A 21,275-nucleotide genomic window follows, 5' to 3' on the forward strand; every position below is an offset into this window, starting at 1 on the left:
TGTGAATTAACAAAATATGAGATCAGATATGTAAAAAAGTATCCACATTTTAATTACAGTAAAATGAACACTGTGAGTAGACACTTGAGGATAAGAGAAAAAGGTTCAGTTGTGAGTACACTCAGGAAATTAACATGAGATGTATAAGCGGAGATTGTAAAATATGGGGAGAAGGAGGAAGTACCTAGGGATTCTGAAGAAAGTAAAAAAAAAAAAAAAGAAAAGAAGAAGGTACCAAAAGATGGAATCTTTCAATAATGTAAAGGAATATAGATTAATTTTGCTTTCTGCTGCCTTTGTTTTCCTTATTTTGCATTCTAGCCATTTATACATTTTACTTACTAAACAATCCTAAATCAAAGCTATTTCTACATAATTTTTTGAATGCTAGGTTTTCATTTTTTCTTGTGTTAAAGCCAATTGTTACAAAGTGTCTTAGCATTTCTGATACAGGAAGACAGCCATATTCATATTCTCAATTTAAATAGTATTTTAGATGATTTCAATATGACTAAAGGGTTACAGCTTTTTCTTCCATTAATGTAACTAAAATCAGTTAAAACAAATCAAGTGTGAATCAATACTATCAGTTCTACAGATGTTAACTAAAAGCAAAAAGAACATATATTCAAAAAGCAAGTACTCTCACCTCACTCTTGTGAAAGTTGTTACTAACAGAATTAAAAAAAATAATTAAAAAATATTAAAAAGACTAGAATGGAGGTTACTCAAATACAGCAGTTTTACCAAATACAGCTTAGAAATACTTTTTTTCTCTGTTGATAATACATTAATAGTTTTATACAATGTTAGTATAAAAACTGCATTTCTGGAAGTATTATCTTCACACATGCATCAAACATAATTATTAAATTACTCAAAAAATAATTCAAAATTAAATAAACCATTTTTTTAATGTAGTTCCATGTTTAAGCAAGGTAACAGTTTTCAGCAGATGTCATCGGTATTCTTATTAAGTGGGAAATACCTACCATAACAGAATGAAATTAGAAGTAGAATGTTACCAGGAAGAAATGTGTTGGGGCTAAAATAAGAAATAAATTTTCTTATACTAAACAGTACGGCTGAAAATTAGGCAGGTTTTTTTGGTGCACAGACTACATCAGGTCTGTTTGGGCATTTGAGACTGGAAATATACCCTGAAAAGCAGCATGGGCAGTACAGGATTACCAAGTCTCATCTTGGTCTTGCTGCCCATCCTATAAAAGTTTTGGCTCCACCTCCTTAAAATTCTATGCCATACCCATCCATACTAAATAAAACTTGGCTCTGGGTACCTTCTGTGTAAACTTTGACAACTTCAGCCCTCAAATACAACTCCTTTTACAGCACCAGAATATGTGCTAGATGTCTTTGCAAAGGCACAATGTGTATCAGGACACTCACATGAATGTGGAGGGAGCAAACCTGACACTGCCCTCTCTGCCTCAACCACGTCTGCTTTGGGATTGTTCACCACACTCACTTTCTTGTTTGGCACTCAGGCCAAACTCAAAACAACCTCTTCTTCCTTCACATACTGAAATCTGTCTTATTATTTTATTATCCCTACTGCGAAAACTTTCACTCAGGCAATCAATAACAGCAACCTTTTCTGCCAGGTGTACAAATACTCTCCTGTGGATTTTCAGCTCATAGGGAATCCTGATATTAAAGTAACACTCAGTTTTTTAACTTTAAGTTCTGAATCCATCTATTTCCTTCCTTGCATTTCCAAGTAAAAGTCAAATATTACAGTTAATTCTCATTGATTTAGAGCAATTTTATGGGGCTGGAGAATATGCTAGCTACCAACCTCACCTATTTATTAAATTGTGATGCCCTCTTCCATGAACTCTGAAACATTGCAGATTGGATCAGCTAGTAAGACGGCCAGGTGATTAAAAAAAAACCAGTAGGTAATTAATAATGACAATAAAGTGAATAGTCAGGAAAATCTTAACAAATTCTGAAAATCCTAGAAAAAAATGGGCTGCAATGGACCTCTGGAGATAATCTATTCCAGTTCAAAGCTGGTCTGGAAGAGACCTTTGGAAGGAGCTTGGTATCTCCAGCATTGCTAACACAGCCTGGTCTGTGGTTAGGGTTCCTTACCACAGCCGTGCTCTACTGACTCAGCTTCATTCCAGAGCATTTAGTCTTTAAGAAACTCTTCCATTTTATTCTGCTTTCAGCAGTCTGGAGTCATCAGAACATGGTTTTTATTTAACTATTACTTCCTCTCACCTAAAATAATTTTCCTTAAAACTGAGGAAATCTGGGACAGTGGAACTTTGCAAACATGTCTACTTCTGTCAGGAGCTTGCATACTTCTCACAGAAAGGTCTAACAGCTTGGAAATTCAAGGTAGGACCTGTGAGAAACTTTAACATGAAATGGGCTGTTGTACCCTACACAGTCAGTCTTTTCTGAAAGCCACTACTATCCACAACTAATAAGGCAAGGATGCAAAAAGTCTGTATAAAATTTAGTATCTGGAACTTGGAATACGACTGGGAAAAGGTAAGGTGAAGCAAGGGTACTTCTGTTCCTCAGAGCGCTGACAGCACAGCAAATAAAAAAGGAGAAACTATTTAACAGTAATTACTACAAGATGATTTCATCTCTATATCCCTTTATTAAAAATATATATATACGTGATTCTTACAGGCAACCTTGAGGATATACATATCCACAAACACAAGCAAACATACATCTTATTGAAAAGCATGTTTTATGGCTGCCACCAGCATTATCCAAGACTTCAGTACACACCACACTCCATTTAAAAAATATTTATGTATTTTAGTTTATATTCCTCTTCACAATCTTAGACAGACTTCATCCACCACAGAAACATAACCAACCATGGCATGAAATGCAGCAGCTGTTTAACAGCTTTTGGCAGATATACAGAAAAGTTTAATGAGAAGACTGGCCCAGGTAGCCAGAGCTAAGATGAATTAAATAGTGAGAATATTATTACCCAAGCTGAAAATTTGACCAGGATATTGAATTAACCTGTTATCCAAACTGCCATGATGCTTTTAGCCTGATTTAATAAATAAAAAAGCAACCAAACCCTGTGTCAATGTCTAAATTAGCTGTCTCTCATTCATTTTCCCTACCTCTTCAATAGCTTTTGAGCTTCTTGGCCAATTTCAACAAAATTCAACAGACAAGCAGATGCCTCAAATACAACATTCATGAAAACTTTCTGAAAATGAGATAACAGCAAAAATAAGAACCCTCATTAATGTCTTTACTGAGGGACTGCAATGGGCATGAATACCTTAGAAAATATCAGAAAACTGATGTGAGAAAAAGAACTTGTAAATGTTTCTGTTACAAAAACACCTTCAATCACTGCTCGTTAAACATGTAAGACAGTCAACTCTGAGAAATAAGTCCACAGGAAATCCAGCTTACTTAATTCCAAATCATGAAAATAATTAAAAACAGCAAGAGATTAGGACCTGGGATTTGTATTTCATGTACAAGGTACTACTTTCCACAGGATGGAAAAAATCTCATGAGGATATTCAAGCAAGAGGATCTTTGTATATATAACTTTATGATTATGAATAAAATTCAAAATATAACATGCTTTAAACCACTGAGTTTTCAACCAGGAAAAAGCTGCATGCTGTTAGCAAAAGCATAACGGAAAAGGGATTTTAAGTGGTTCCCTCTTATGCTGGGCTTAATTTAACCCTTTTATTTTTAATTTAAATCCATGCAGTTATTCTTATCCTTTGATGGTATTCTAGGACCATTTTTTCTTCATTATATAATAGAAAAGAGGGGTGTATCTAATAGAACGTTTGTTTAGAAGATAAATACAAATCCATCTCAGCCAAAGTGGTACCGTTCGTGACTGTATTGCAAACAAAACTTCCAAAATCTTAACTGATGGCAAACTTCCAGAACTTTATGGTATAGAGTTCCTGTAGTTCACTCAAATGGATTACTCATTTGTGAGTGGCCATGCAGGCCAAAATTCATCTCTCCAAACACAGACAACATCAGCTGCACTTACCTAGGCCCCCTCCACAGAAAATGGAGATAGACAGACACTTCTAGGACACAAGTCATCTCCTCCTCAAGTAGGAGGAGATTTGAGACAGATATAGTAAAAACACCTATATCTCAGTAAAAGGAGCCTAGTTGACTGGTGTTGATGCACTAAAATCACATTCCTACACTTTGGCAATATCCTGTTTTAGGAACTTATGTGCTCATTCAGATTAATGATTAAGTATGCAGTGCAAGCACCTGTTGGTGGCGAGATACCAAGTACCATCCAATAAAGCATTTGATAATGAGTTAGTAATCCACTGATACCTAGCTGGTAATTTTCTCTCAATTATCCAAAGATGAAATTATCCAAGAGAAACTGTATTTGAATTCAAGGAGATTACAAACTTGCAATAGGAGTTCTGTACAAACATTACTATATGCCCTCTATTAATTCAAGTATGCTTCACAGAAGTTAGAAACAATTTTGATAACAACTCAGGTGGGTGGTTTTTATCACACAATCAAGCCAAAAAATAAGTGTTCAGCAGGACCATGGATCCATTCTTGACTAAATTTAACTTTTGGTACATGATAAACTGAGAGAAATCTATAGCTACAACATCAGCAATACTGCAAATCAGATATTTATGTAAATACAGTGACATGATACTGTAAAAGATTTAAAAGTTACAAACTTAGAATTTTAAATTAGCTTCTTAATATTACAGAAGTGCAGGGTTTAAACTATGTAACTTAATGTCACATTTAATTGTAAAAAGAAGTATAAATAAATTATCTGAATTTAAAATAGTAATTGTAGTCAAAAATGAACACATGATTTAGGCCCTTAAACAAATCACATAAGCATCAAAATGATCCTTAAATAAGGACAAAATCAGTCTGAAATGTTGCACAGAGACTTAGGCAGAGAAGTTCTATACAACCATGTAACAAGTAAAGAACAAACAAAAATAACTCATTTGTTAGCATGCTAATGTTTAATACAGATATAAAAATAAATTTTAAAAATTACTTACCTTGGAGATTTGAAACAATGTGGACTTGTGAATAAACTACAATCGGTCTCTTTCCAAGAGAGAATTGTCTAACTTTTCCACTACTTTCAGATCTGGAGTGGAAGATATTTTAGGTCTGGCCAAATATCACTGGAAGAAAATTCGTTCACATGTTTGGCTATGTTTTGCATTCCATCCTGTTGCTCTGGCACACAGACACAGCTAATTATAATCTGTGACATAAGCGGTTAATTCTACTGCTAAAATGGTTGCGTACTGACTCCAGAAAAGAAGTGCCCCACTGTAAGACATAACCAATCCATATTGTGCACTGAAATCACTCAACCTGTCACATAATGCCAACTTCTTTATTAAAATCTGAGAATGTGAGCACTCCATAGAACCTGCACACAAAAACCATTATCAGAGGTGGCTGCTAACAGCACACAATGCAAAATTAGAAACAAAAACTACTTCTGCTTTCTTTTTCTAATCTTTATGTAACATCGCAACTGAATTTTAAGAGCTCGTTTTGTGAAAACTTTTCATTTTAATGCTAACATTATTCTAGCTATAATATATACTGACTGGCATATAAAAACTCTCTTCAAGAAAGGAAATGCAGGTATTGTAATATACCTATAATAGCACATATAAGTTTTATACAAGAACCATACAAACAATTACCAATCTTTCCAAGAAGTTAAGCCTATCTTGGTATCTAAAACACAGACACACATATATGCATAGACACACATAAAAACTATGAGATATATATATATATATATAGATATATAAAAAAAAAGCTGCATATATTACATACTTTTAGGTTTGAGTCTGGCACTGCTTACATTACACTGCCTACACAAACATTGACCTGCAGACTTCTTGTTCAACATCAGGTATGTTAGAATCTGTGCCAGTAGCTTTCCGCAATTTAAAAAGCATTAAAACATACATTTGCAAGATTTACAGAATAAAAGGTTTGTGCTATGTGAAGCATTGCAGTCATCACCCACGTTTGGACAATTTCATTTCTCAAAGCACTATATTTCCCTTTTCTCAGCCATGTGCTCACACTGTCACCACGCTTTAGAAGATGAGACTTCTATCACACATTTAACAGCTGCAGATCATAAATTTAGGACTGACACAAATCCAACTGATCACAGGCTTACAAGATACTTTTTCCCTTCATGAATTCTTCATGAAGGCCATAAATCCTTTATCAGACTCTGTTTACATATACAAATGGTGTTCTTTTCTCTGCAAAGAAATTAATTTACTGTTATCTTCCAAAAATGACAAATATTTCCAATAAAAAATATTTATCAATATTTTTAAAATGGATTTTGTATTTAATCTCAGGGTTGTATGAAATATAAAGTGTGAGGAAAGCATTTGCATGTTGTATTAATACCAAAGGTTTTCTTCAACTGAAATTCTGTTCAAGTATTAGAGGAAGAAACCTATAAATGATGGACAGTTTTGAAAGGTTCATTACTTAGTCATTATTTATGTAATTGGGTATTCATGTTGAGGGATTTTCTGCAAAATCTTTTGCCCGTTCTTTGAGAAAATCATAGGATCAGATAAAACTGGGTACATGACCCTCAAAACCCCAATGTTTTTAACTGCATTTTAACATGTTTTCTTTTGACGTATTTGTAGTTATTTGATTTCTCAACATATAAAAAAGGTTGACTAACATAGTGCCTAGCTTTTGAAAGATTAGATCCCATCACCCAGTAGCTCTCTTTATGACAGAACTTAGTGCTATTTTCCATATACAATTTCTCATCACTGGTCTAGATGTCTCCTTTGTCTTGCTCTTCCCCATAACTAATTTCTGAAAAGTTAAAACTTGAAAAAAATGAAAAGAACAAATAAATACCTCAGTTAGTAACTTCTGAAGTTCTCATGAAGCAGGACTGAGGCAAGAGCAACTGTCAGTGAGTTCTGTACCATCTGAAGGCAGCTGTCTTCCTATTTAAATGCAAAGAAGGGAAAGAGAAAGCAAAATTTTACTTCAGTATGGAGAAAAAATAAGATATATTCAAGAACTGCCCTTGTCACTGCTTTAACTGACAACATCTTACAAGTGATAGGCCAAAATTCACTCAGCTTAAAACTGTGACACAAACAAATGAAATGCCAGACACCCAACAGCTGTTTGGATGGCAAATGCTCATGAAAGCAGAGTTTACAGTAAATGAGAAATAAACTTTTGTCAAAAATCTATGTGCAAAATAATAAAAAATATTTCTGTTGCAACTTTAAGATTGGAATCCGTTAGTATAATGAACAGTAACTTCAGTTATGGGGTTACGTTTCATTTGTACAAAATTTAAATCTTGCTCTCCCTCAAGTAATTTTCTGCACAGTTCAAGAATGCTGATATCCCATTTCCTCACCCTAAAACTGTCAACCTCCTTTTCAATTGGATTTTGAAAGTCAATGGCTGGAGACTTAGTTGTGGAAAGGTAACTAAGCAGACATATTTATCTTTCACATTGTCAGAATGCACCCACATACCAGCACCTGACTAACCAGAAGAACTTGCAAACTCATCTCAGGAAAAAAGAAAACAAACAGATATTATGGTTTCAATATTCTGCTATTTTAACCATTTCTACATTTTTTTCCCCTCTCTTTTTTTTTTCTTTAACAAAAGTTCAGTGTATGCCTGTAAGATCCCAAGAAATCTGCTTATTCCTCAAAGTACAAAACAACACAGTGGTGGAGAAGACACTATGAGGTATCAGTTTAAGTAATTAATCGAACTAGAAAGGACACAGAAGACATTCAGTCCTGTCAGGTATTTTTCAAGTCTGTGAGATGTTTAAAGGCTGTGATAAGCAAAGGGTATTTAGGAAACAAGAATATTCTAGCCTGTATAGGAAACAGAATTTATCTGAAATACTGTGATTATGTGGAAAACACTAAAAATAACTAAAATTAGGTTGTACAGATGTGTAACTCAAAATGATAGCAGAGATCTTTTTCAACCTCAAAGGTTCTATGAAACAGGAGTTTTAACATATGAAGCATTAAAAAATACTTTGGTAAAGATTCAGAAAGGTCAAGCAGTGTAGCAAAAGCAAATTTAAAGATAAAATGGTGGAAACCATGGGGGGAAAAAGTATGAATGCAAAACCAAAAATTAACCAAATTCTAAAACAACTGAAGTGAGGGATAATTTTAATAATGGCCAGAAAATATAAACAGTAACTATTTACCAGACATTTCTGGACTACCAATAACAGAGGGAAAATGTTCAAGTAGCCTCTATTCTTGCTCTTCGGCGTTTAAGTTACTCATGAGCTTAAATACTGATGCCACAGAAAAATCACCATCTCAAAATTGATGTTTTCCCATTTTCCTGACTTCCCACTATGTTAGAGGCTCCAATGTGATATCAAGAAAGAAGTGTTGAAAAGAATTTTTCTAGTGTTTCCCTCCAGAGTACTTTGAATGTGCTACGTTGAATGTGCTTTTTAAATTTTAAGGGATGGGACAGCTGTTCATTTATTGACAGACTGAGACCTTGTCTCCTCCTAAGGATAGGGTCTGCTGAATATTTAAAATTGGATATAATCTTCTAAACCTGAGCAAAAGAGTGAGCCAAAAGTGCCGTATATCTTTCCCATATAAAGAAATACTTGAAAGTTACTCTTATACCAATTAAATCTATAAAAATGCAATTGTTTTAAAGAGTTCCAAAGTGGAAAATACTCCAAAGGAACCTTTTAAAATACAAACATATAACCCACAAATATAAGGCTTTAAGGGAGATCTGCTTAGACCATTCCATTACATATATATAAGGAGGTTCAAAACAGCTTTGAAACTCAGAATATCTATGTTTTGTTAGAGAATGAACGACAATAATCTAAAAGAGAAAAATATGGAAAATCCTATGCAAGAAAATATGAAAATTAAAGATCGTGTAAGCCCAACCGCCCTGTGTGTCAGTGCAAGGCAGATCTGGTTTCCAGGAACATTTTTCACCTGTGAGCATAAACAGCTGGCTATGGGTCTATCACCTGATCACTCTAACAGTTTCAATTGCTGCTTCAGCTGCTAGGTTTCTGTTCCTTGCTGCCTTTTCTCCATCCCACTGATGCATTCTATCACCTTTCTTCTCCAGTACACTCAGTGGGTCCAGAAGAAGAATCTTTTTCACTTATTGTTCACCAGCTCTACTCAATCTCTTTTCAAATTCACATATACACAAAGTTAATTTATATAGAACTGTTTCAAATTGTCACAGAGGGCTAGTTAAGGTTTTTTTCGGGGGAAGGATGTGTTAAATGGTATTTTCTGCTTGGACTGCATCTTCACACTATCTGATTATATTTCATTTCTGTGAGTATAATTCTGCATGAATCTTTAAAGAGATTAAGTAGTGAAGCAACAAGTGAAAAGCTGCATGTGTACTCTGTGCTCACCACTGCACTCTGTGCAAAGGTGAGCCTAACAGCTGCCCTGGAATATAGGTTAGTTGGAATAAATTTATCTTCTAAGGGCAAACAAGAAAGCTCATGTATGTAGGCCCTTCCAAAGAGCCAAGCTGAAGAGATTAATTTAGAGTCTGCAGCTTATGCAGGCTGGAAGACACAATGGAGGGACCTTGCTACAGCACTACTTTTAAGCAGGAAATGCTGCCTAAGTATCAAGGAGGAAAAAACCCACTAAACACTAAATATCCAAGAAGATTTGTAATGAATTTGTCCTGTTGCATTGTTGGTATAATTCAAGCATTCTCCTAAGAATGAAGTGCAAATACTATTAGCTTGAGGAAGTTAATTGTTAGCTTTTTCTCAGGAAGGAAATCAGAAAAGTTTTTTCCTTTAGTATACTTACCAAAACATACAGAAACATATACTTTGATTCATATCAGACTCTCCAGTATTCTGGACAGGAGGGTGGAGCAAAGCACTTTTTAATAGTTGTGCTATTTTGTGCATTGGGATTTTTATTTTAGGATATGATTCATTGTGCACCTACTCATAGCTCCATCAGCGAGCACTCTGTGACAGGCAGAACTGTGTATTTACAATTCTATTTCATACAGTATGTCAAATCACTTCTACAACAAATGCCAACAGCACTGACAACCAACAGAGAACCACATTTTGTGTTCCCTGGTCAAAACATTTCCTCTTATATCATCTGGCCTTTACTAAAAACAAAAACAATGCTTGAAATGCACTGAATGTCCAGAGCAGGATGGTCCAGTCTGCCTTGGGATATCTGAATTCTGAGGCATTCAAGTGAAACACACAGCAAGCACCCAGCACAGGTGGCTGCATGAAACAGAAATTGCAATGACTGTCCCTCCATGGTAGAACAGGTTTATTAGGTCTTGGAAGCACTGCCTCTGTACCCATCTTTTTGTATTGCATAATGGCTTGTACAGATACAAACCCTAAAAAATATGATGAGTTTAACACTCTCATTTGCTTTCATCCTATTTCTTTTATCTTCTTTAATTTTTATTCCTTCCGTCTCTACTCACCAACAAAAGTTCTGGTGATTGTGAGATATAAAAGTCTGCCATTTTATTATTAAATGTTATATTTCAGTAACATAGTATATATTTAATTCTGAGAAAGAAAGCATTGATCTAATTTGCATTTGAAACAAAAGCATATAAAGTACATAAAATTCTGTTTAAATCCAGTTATTCAGTATCTACTTCATTAGTTAGAATAGTTTTCTCATTCAGTACCACCATGCATCTTCCCAGAAACAAAAGAAAGTAAGGCACACAAGAAAAACATCTCCAGTTTCAAAAGATTTAGAAGAAGAGAAGCAAAAATATGCAAATGACAGTGCTCTGGCCAGAACCCTGTAACAGGAACCGTCGTCCCAGAACACATGCCCTGACAGACCCAATGCTCAGAATTAAGTGGATTCCTATTTTATATTTGGAGCAACTTACTATTAAATTATGGAAGGAATCTGCATTAGTGTAATTTTCTTAAAACTTCAATAAAAGTGATAAAAAGATGGAAAACTATTTGATACTATAAAGATACAGTATTAAAACAATGCTTCTTCCTTGTTAAGCAAGAGGGAAAAGTTATTTTTAGGATGGTCATAGTACAGACCAGCATGTATGCTCAAAGAAAGAGAATAATTAAAACTGGCTGAACAGACTCTTAACAATTTGTTATGAGACCTAAAGACAACTTCTTTAAATTCTTTTATTGCACAGGTTCAGCTTATAAAGTATCAAAAGTTCTTGCAAAAAAAAACCCAACCCATAAAACTAACATTTAAAAGCTACCAGAAGAAAATAAATAGAATTGAAAAGGGAGTTAATCCAAAGGTATGTTTTAGCTAATATGTAAAATGCAATAATTTACCTAATTAAATCTTGATACAAGTAAAATGAGGGTGTTAATATAAATCAATGAATGAGCAAAACAAGAATATAAAGAATTTATATCTTTAATTTTATTTAGCACTAATCTAGACAAAAGTTGCAAATTTTTTTAATTTAACATGACTTCTTCCGTTCACGCATTCTGATGCATACTAGGTGTAAAAGGGAATTGAGAATAATGAAGGCTTCAGCTGTATAAGTTACGTGAGTTTATACGAGCCATTTCCAGACGATTTGTGTTTACATTTATGCATATAAAACAGAACTTTAAACTGAATCTGCTTCAAAGTCTCCTTTATGATGAGCCCTTAAAAATAAATATCAAGATTATAATATTTTTTTTAAAAAAAAATTTTTTAAATAGAGAAGATGAAAGCAGCCTGATGAGACAGAATGTAAACCAAAGAAAGCTTATGAACAAGTGATTTCCTGGCCATTTTTCTTTGCTCAGAGAACCCTTCCTTTTAGACCTGATCGCTGTCCCCTCAGTAATTTTACTGCAAAAACCTGAAGTTCAAGGAGGTTTCCATTTTATCACTTTTATCAAATTTGACTTGCAGCTCTGTGGCCTTTGTAGCAATTTCTCCTCTTAACTGTTCCTCTGGAGCTGCGGGTTCTTAGACCCTCATTGAGCTTCTTCCTGCTTTTTTACTTCTTGATAAATTTGTGATTTCTGAAATTGACTTTTTTAGAGTATTTTTATATGCCCCAAAGGAATGACAGTGTTTTCTAATTCCTCCTGAGGTCTTACCTGATACAGTCAGTCTTACAAATAGAACACATCAAGAAGAAGAAGAAAGAGCCCCCAGGTTAGGCCGTACTCACCTATGTTGTAGAATGAATTTGCTAATAGACAAAAGGACATGCTGCTCTTCAATAATCTGCACATTGTACACCATAACATAACCAAATTATGTGTTCTCTGAAATCAGACATATTTTCGCTGCTACTGAATGAATTAATGTCTTGCAGTCAGTGTAGGAAAAGCTTTTATACTGATTATCTTCTGTGGTTTTTTTGGTAGCCAAGAAAAAGCAATGTTCCCAAAACATTATACTTTTCCTTTAAAACTATCCTATAAAATGCTGAATGACTAACGATTTTTCCTTTTACAAGTTCCCATTGAAAAGCTGTTCTGAAGTAGATTACTATTAATTTTGCAATCAAAATCATACTACACCCTATGACTCACTAAAAGAATGCCAGGGAAAAAAAACCCCAGCATTTTAAAATGCCAAAAATGGGGTGGAGGGTGAGAAAAGACACAATAAAAAGCATTTTTTGTGCTACAGAGTAAAACAGCCTAAACCACAGATATATTAGCTATTATTCTACAATATTTTATATTATATATAGTATTTTATATATATAATATATGTATTATATATATAGTATTTAATAGTATTTCCATTTTTGACTGTGAAACTGAGTCCCTCACTTTTAAATTCCCAAGAAATAGTTAACACATGTACCATACAGGTACAGAGTCAACCCGGCAAAACAGTTCACACCTTGGCCTGGCAAGGCCTGGCACTCTTTGGTTAACGAAACAGTTACATATTGGGTTGGCATGGCCAGGTTTTGATAGCACAGGGACTACAGGGGTGGCTTTCTGTGAGAAGCTGCCAGAAGCTCCCCCCATGTCTGACAAAGCCAGTGCCAGCTGGCTCCAAAATGGATGTGCTAGAGGCCAAGGCTGGGTCAATCAGGAATGACAGTAATGCCTCTGGCATAACATATTTAAGAAGGACAAACCAGTTACTGGGCAGAGGTAACTGTGGCTTAAGAGCAGTGGGATGAAAACACATGAGTGAGTCAGCCCTGCAGATCCCAAGGTCAGTGCAGAAGGAGGGGCAGAAGGTGCTTCAGGCACCGAGCCGAGATTCCCCCGCAGCCCCTGGTGCAGACTGTGGTGAAGCAGCTGTGCCCCTGCAGCCCATGGGAATCCACAGCGGTGCAGAGATCCACCTGCAGCCCATGGAGGAGCCCATGCTGGAGTGAGTGGGTGGGTGGGTGCCTGGGAGGAGGCTGTGGGAAGCTCATGCAAGCTCCTGGCAGGGACCTACAGACACGTGGAGAGAAGCTTCCATGCTGGAGCAGGTTTCCTGGTAGGACTTGTGGGCTCCTGTGGGGGGTACAGCACGCTGGAGCAGGCTGTGCCTGAAGCACTGCACTCCATGGAAGAGTAACTCATGTTGGAACAGTTTGCGAACTGTTGCCAGTGGGATGCACGGATGTTGGAGAAGTTCGTGGAGAACTGTCTCCCATGGGAGGGACCCCACACTGGAGCAATGGAAACTCTTCTCCCTGAGCAGTGGCAGGAACAAGGTGTGATGAATTGACTGTAACCCCCATTTCCCTGCACTGCTAGAGAGGAGGAGATGGAGATGAGAAAGAGCGAGAGGTAGGGGAAGGTGTTTTTAAAATTTGTTTTTACTTCTCACTATCCTGCTCTGAATTTGTTAGTAATAAATTCAGTAGTATCTCCAAATCAAGTCTGTTTTCTCCAAATGACAGTATTTGGTGAGTGATCTTCCCCAGTCCTTACCTCAACCCAAGAAACCTTCATTATATTTTCTCTCCCCTGTGTCCAGCTCGGAAGAGGAGAGATAGAGCAGATTTGGTGGGTGCTGGGCATCCAGCTAGGGTGAACCCACTACACATTTAAAAATATAATTTAAATGATGATTTCCCAAGACCACTCCATGAAGAATCTACTGAAGCATATTTAAGAACGCAAGACTGAAGTACTTAATTCAGAGTCACTCTTCTAGATCAAGATGATTGTCCTCATCAGGCGCACAAAGGAAGCTCAGCACTTAGCTCAGGAGTTTTTACCTCTTCTAATGTTTCTGAGGAGATAAAAAGAAGGCTGATGCAAAGAAAGCAGAAAATGGACAAGCAATTCCTCTCATCAACCACCATAATAAAATAGCAATTTGTGCTCCTGCTTTCCATGGAAAAATATTGAACAGCCCTTAAAGAGCAACAGTAGAAGTGTAGAGAAAATAAATTTTAAGAATCTGTTTTGGTATTCTGAGATTGTATTGAAGCAGAGCCTTAGTACCAAAGATGCAGTGACAGCTCTTGATCCATAAGATCTTTTTTGAGCTACTGTAAATTCACTTAATAATAATAATAATACCGTTAGTCATACGAAAAACTGTAAAAATAACAATAATAATATTATTAATATACCTCAACTATCTGTTTGTCCTACTGAAATTTTAACTTTGCCAAAATGCAAGCAGAAAAATTAGGCACATGAGAAGTGAATTTAATTAGGAACTTGCCATCTGGCATAAGCAAGCAAATGTTAAGTGGCGCCCTTTTAATACAGAAGAAACTATAATCAACCAGGGAACAGACTATAAGCTATTTCCTGTTTGATTGAAATGCTTAAATTAACTATGGGAATAGTGTAATCATCTAGTATTTTGAAGGGTTATCCTCGAGGCTGAGCTCTAGGCAACCACAGCAAGCAGGGTAACCATAGTGGAAGTGTTGACTTAAAATTGACAGATGTAAACAGATAAATTTTGGCAGTCTTTAAGAATATGACATCCCAACTCATTGAGCAGAGTTTGAATATACTTGCAAAACAAAGAGTTGTATCAGCTTAAGAAATAATAGTAGCGCTACCTGGAACAATGTTTATTATAATTTGGCATCATATTCTAACGGGCTACTTTGAAAAATAATAAATAATAAAGAATGTACAGAAATGGATAACAAAATGAAGTAGGCTCTTCTTAGCTTCTCTAGTTGTGCAAAATAGGAGACAATTTGTTTGATTTTAGTAAGAAACATTATTACCAAATGCCCAAGTTTCTCCTCTAGAGAACTTGTGATTCATAATAGTTTCACAATTACTAGTTAAAGTAATTGACTAGTAGGTAATACATTAATTTTAACCATAACCAGAATGTATGGTTAAAAGACTTTTTCCCTGTTATTTTCTCAAAACATTTAATGTCACATTTTTACTTCTCACACTTCATTGGCTTTGCATCAGCTGAAGTAACAACAGCTGCATCCTAGCTGGTATGATCATCTTATTTACTGTCTGGATAACTACACAAACAAGCTGCTTCATTTTCAGCTGTGCAGTCAAACAGCCAGTCCATTGACTGTTAGAAAAGGGTTGCAAGGCTAAATACAAAGCCAAGGCAGAGATCAGCCCCTCCAGCAGAAAACAACTTCCAGGAATTCACTGTCTATTTCCTAAGATAAAGGTGCCTGGCCATCTCCAACCTACTGTGATGAACCACACTTCCCCTTAAGGATGGGTTATCACACCTACTCTCTTATGGTATATTAATCCAGCAGATAAGCATCAAAACCAGTCTAAAAGAGCATTGTTCTAGTCAGCTCTTGTACAAAACTGAATGGACCCTTTTATGCACAGTATAACTAGCTGCGTATCCAGTTCAACCATGACTTAGAGCCATCTCTACTTTTTCTAACACTTTCTAAGAAGAATCCTTGATATTTCCTAGAATATTGATAGGAAGAGGCCTTCAAGGATAACCAGCAACATACAAGTAGTCAGTGCCAAGCCTGTCAGATTTTCAGAACGTGCACACATCTTTGGGGCCCTTTCTCTTGAATCGTCACTGTTAGACTTTATAATGAACTGATTTTACTTGCTTCATAGGAACCTTAGAATCTGATTCTGGGCTTAGCAAAACCATCAATACCAGAGGACATTATTTTTATATTCTCAAGCAAGTTCTAGTAGACACTTGATGTACTTCTCTTTCCTCACTAACTTTGCTTGACGTGCTTAGATTTTAAGCTTTATCTTAAGTCAAGGGCATCTTGCTTTACAATAGCTAGCAGTTCTTACTTCTTATACAATTTAGTGCTCCTTGTCTATCTTCTATATAATATCCCCATAAGAAGAAAAAAAATTAATGAAGATGCATTTTAAAAACAGATATATGGCCTAATACATTCATGTGCGCATGTGAAAACACAGGTATCTCCCAAAATTCCCCCACAGTTCTCTACTGCTTTCCACAGGACTGAGCAAATGGAAAGAATGGCAGTTTTGTTTGCTACTGAAATAGTCTGGGGAGAAAAGGTCTGGTCAAGATTATATTCAGATTTTCTCCCAAGAATGGCACAGGAAGAAAAGCAGTATTTTTGGATATTTGTGTTCTCCTTACATTTTTAAGACTGATTCAAGGAGGGATTGACACTTTGACACCTGAGGCTAGAAGAGAGGTTGCCTCCAGCCATACTGATTTTCATGACAGCTTTCCTGGGTATGTTGCTGGCTCAAGACTGGAAAGTCAGGAAAGACAGACACTGAGTGCTGCATTTGTGATATTTAGCATCCAACAGCAGATCGGAATACTCTTCCTGCAGTGATATGGATACCCAAGTGACTGAAAAAGTGAAGACAATGACTCACCTTCAGGTTACACATTCAGAAACTGGAAGGAGTTGAATAGAAATGTGTTTGCACTGTTGCTAGGGAAGTTGTTTAATCCTTGGGGCAGATTGTAACCACGCTTCATGTAAAGGCCATGCATTGAGAGACCAGGATGAGCAGCTGGTAAGGTACCGTAGGAAAGTTTAACCTTACTCTGAGAGAAACTAATGGAGGAAATCCCACCACAGAAGACAGACCCTGAACAAAGAAGGAGCAATTTGAGGCTGCTGTTTAGTACCCAATCTGCAACAGAAAAATACCACTTCTGCTATTGATGTTTAATGTGCAAGTTACAGGTTAAGGAGAATGGCCTTTAAGATGTAAAACACTATCTCTGTGAGCAACAAAACTGTACACACTGAACATTTTCCAGCAGCACCTTCCCCAAGATGACAGGGGAAATTAGTATACCCTTTGAATCATACAATGCAGCCTGTAAAGAATGGGCCAAAAAGACAAAGAGGCTCTTCTACATTAAATTCTATCTCTTTGCTCAAGTAGCACTTTATATCCTCATACATTGCAAGGATCTTGGCTTCACTGCAAGAGAAGCCTTCACTTATCTTTCACTGCAGAGGAATAGATTGGGCTTTGTTTCATACCATTATTTCTACATACATCTTCTTATACTAAGTCTATACTTTAGGTAGCTTGCTTTCTTTCCAAGCAGTCAACATTTGAAACAATAGTTTGTACATGATACATTGTCAAATAGCTCCACTTTAAATCTTCTTCTTATAGCAGTACAGATAATCAGGTAATTTGCATTTGTTAATGATTTTATGGTTAAAAAATAGAGAAAATATATCAACCTAATTCATGTTTATATGAGTGTTATACACTCATTTATAATTAAAAAAAAACCCTACATAAATAACAGAAAATATTTTGGGCTTTATAAATTTTTAAATGGCATATTCAGAAACTACCAAATTAAATATGACAAGAAAAGACAGATTCACAGTCCCACTTCTGCACTTAGTAAACAGCAAAATTTACATGCTTACTTGCATTCCTCTATGAAAAATGTAGCTATCTTAAAATATTTTTTCCAAAAGTTTTTACTGGAAATACCACATAAAATAAACTACCTGTTCTGTGTAGACCCAGGGAACAAATGCAGAGGAGGGCAAAGCCCTGATTAGCAAGAAGAGGTAAAAAACAGCAAGACAACCAAATGGACACTTGGTAACTAATACTGTGTCAAGTTTGTGACCTTATATTTACTTTGCATTCCCAAAAGGTAACTAAGTATAAATGAGCTTTAGTTTTTTTTTTTGTGTGTGTTTTTTTTTTTTTTGTTTTTATTTTCCTATTGAAGGAATAATTATAATTAGCAATGCAGAGAAGGTTCTGTGTCACTTTCTCAGAATCACCAACAATTTAAAACTTTGAGATACATATTTAATGTGCTTGGTGCAGAAGCAGTACTACTGATAACCGGCTATCTCTGAAGGATGCTTCCCAATTTTCTGTAGATTGCAATGCAGCATCTGTAACAATGTCAAGTACTAACAATTCTCATTCCTCATTCCTAAACCAATCCCACACAATTCATTAAAGTTCTTGGTTTCACCTGCTCTAGGAAGGATCCATAAATAGCATCCTTGTGAGAGATGCTTCCACAACTTAATGCTTTTCTGAGTATGAATAGTATAACATTTTTGGGGAGCTGAGTCCACCTCAGCTAGACCCAGTGATGTGCCTTTGGAGATATCTGTAACTTTCCTCAAAGATGGATGCTTTTGTCATCTTGCTTCTTTTAAGGCACTGTGAAAGATTCAATCTTAAGAGGAAAGACAGAATTTAAGGAACAATGCAGTAATGAGAAAATCCTGACTTCTACAGAACTGCTGAGATAATTCTTATCGAGAATAACTCTAATAATGAAAATGTAAAGTATGATTTTGAGAATGAAATTAAAGATGTGCCTGGTACATTTGTGTTAATCCAGACTAATGAATAGGAACAATAGCCTTTTTTGAAAAAACTACACGAAAATCTCAGTGTCTCACTTAATAAATTACATAATATTTAAAAGGAGGATATTGATTTTATAAAGAGGGATGTTTAAGGAGGCACTGAAACTTTACACGAAAATAATCTCTAAAAGAGAGCTTTACAAATTAGATACTTTGAAATGTTTTCAGAAACTAAACCTTCTCATAAATGACTCAAACTATAGTAATGCAGGGAATTCCACAGCTATAGAACACTTTCTGCATTTCCCATTTTCTTTATAGCAATATGAAATCAAGGTGGAAGAAGAGAAGTATTTTATGGGTGTAAGACAATCATAGAATCTCATACTGACAGACTTAAAGAGGGCCCAAACAGAGAAAACTGTGAATGTGCCTGGACAAAGAAACTGCAGTCAGCCTATAAAGTGAAAGAAGGTATTTACAAAAGTTCTAGAAAAGCTTAGGGGGGGAGGGGGGGAAATTACATCCTGATGTATCACATCAAGCTGCCTGCCAGGGTTCTCTTACTGTCTTCACAGCCATTCAGTATAGGGCTAGAATCTAAGCCCCAATATAAGAACAATAAAAGAAACAGCAGGACCATACATAGTTACAATATGACTTCATTTTATTTTTTTCAATAACCAGAAAACAAACAGTCCCTTTGGAAAGGATTTAACTTCCTAGAAAAGCTTTTTTTAAAAAAAGTGAATTCATTGAAATTTCCCAAATTGTAAATAAGAAATTGTTGTCTTCCACTGTCTATAAATATTTTACTTTCCATGTTAAAATTTTATTTGATGAGTAGCTATTGAACTCCATTTGACATAAAATTTTCTCATATAGTATTTACTTTCCAGCTGCTTCAACTAATTTACAAAAAAATGGAAAAAGTGTAGCATAAAACCAAAGTATTCACTATCTACCCTGCACCTGTCACTGAAGTGGATGACTGTACAGCTTTTTACCACAGGACTTAATTCAAGCCCCAAAAATAAACTCTCTTTTCATCAAGCTCCTGTCTGTGAAACTCTAATTCAGCATTACATATGGGAATTTTCCTATCAGCATTCATAAACACCACACATTGTAGCTAGGAAGAGAAACAAAGCTTATCTCTGATGGTTTTGTTAACACCATCCAACATTTATTTCTACAACTTCTCAGCTGAAAGGGCTGTTATATCTCCAATCCCCCTTTTATCCTGATATTCTTGCTTAGCTGCATTTTGAAGCCCCTTCTCATGAATGCAGCTATCAAAACCAAGGGGGGAAATTTTCCTGACCAGTAACAGCGTTCCTTCCTCGGATAATTCCCAAGTGCATTTAACAAAGGGCGAACTTACCACAAAAGAATGAAGTTTTCCCTTGCAGTGTCCATGTCCATGTCCTAATGTCCAACTAACACTGCACAAGACAGAACATACCTGCTGCCATTTCTGTACCACTGATACCTTCAATCACTTCCTTAGATGCAGAGGATACACAGAAAAACTCACCTTTTCTACCCCTTTCTTTGATGAGCTCACATAAGTATTCTAACGACAGCAGATGGCATGGCACTACCCAACCTCCAATTAAACAACAGTGAATTGAAAACACAACTGTAGACTTCGAAAATGCTCCTGTGCTTGATATGTGGCTTTACAGCAATATGTCTGAGGTGAGATGTTAAAGAACACAGGTACTGAGGTCACTAAGTACCAGTAAAATCCTACAATGGGTTGGTTTGGGTTGGAGAGGACCGTGAATATCATCTAGATCCCACCATGGGCTGGTACCATGAGCTGGTATCAGAACCGGTTCCAAACAGAGCACCACATATGCGAGGACAAATTGCTACACTGAAACAACAGAACCCGCTTCCCACTGGGAGAATGAAGAGCTAGGGACACTTTCTGTAAGGCTGAACATCCTTTTTTATGTTGGGCACATAACAATACAGAGCTAACTTCAGAAGCTTAAAGCCAACAAAGAACACCAAGGGGTTCTTTGTTAATCTCTTTAATGGTATTTTGAGGCAGAAAGGAAAGCATCAAGAAAACATACTGAGGGATTTTCTGTCTTTCAAAAGGACAACATGGCAGCTGGACTAGATGACCGATGGAAGGTCCCTTCTGACTGAAGTATTCTGTTCTAGTCTATTCTAGCATGCCTTGCATTTCCATCACCAGGATTTGCCATTCTACTGTCTCTTCACTCAGAGGGTCCTTCTGAAGCTTTTCAATTGATCCTATTTCTAACTTATTTTCAAACTTCAGAGCTCCAAACCCCAACACAGTCCTTTTGATATGTGCTGTCATAGAAAAGACATGTGATGTGCATTGTGCAAGATCTGTGTTATGCGGACAGGTCTCAGCACAAACCGTTGCATATCTGCAACGACAATGCAAAAATGTGGCATGTATTTTTACTCTCTGTTTTCCAAGTTTTAGCCATCTGTTT

At 36.1% G+C, this 21,275-nt stretch overlaps 1 protein-coding gene across 4 annotated transcripts in view; it reads right to left on the reverse strand.

Annotated features, from left to right (window-relative positions):
- Positions 1–21,275, reverse strand: part of SGCG (sarcoglycan gamma) — a 104,761-nt gene that overhangs the window by 66,111 nt on the left and 17,375 nt on the right. For 2 of the 4 annotated variants that reach the window (XM_014248786.2, XM_014248782.2), the window contains exons 2-3: positions 6,931–7,022; positions 5,058–5,186 (exon numbers count right to left, since the gene is read on the reverse strand). The gene's annotated coding sequence lies outside the window, so the exon portion shown is untranslated. The remainder of the gene's footprint in view (positions 1–5,057; positions 5,187–6,930; positions 7,023–21,275) is intronic. The other 2 variants (XM_088069000.1, XM_005516264.3) reach the window with 1 other exon arrangement.

The sequence above is a fragment of the Pseudopodoces humilis genome, chromosome 2 (assembly GCF_049639895.1).
Source record: "Pseudopodoces humilis isolate 2021_Gansu_Grassland_sample_001 chromosome 2, ASM4963989v1, whole genome shotgun sequence".
Taxonomy (NCBI): domain Eukaryota; kingdom Metazoa; phylum Chordata; class Aves; order Passeriformes; family Paridae; genus Pseudopodoces; species Pseudopodoces humilis.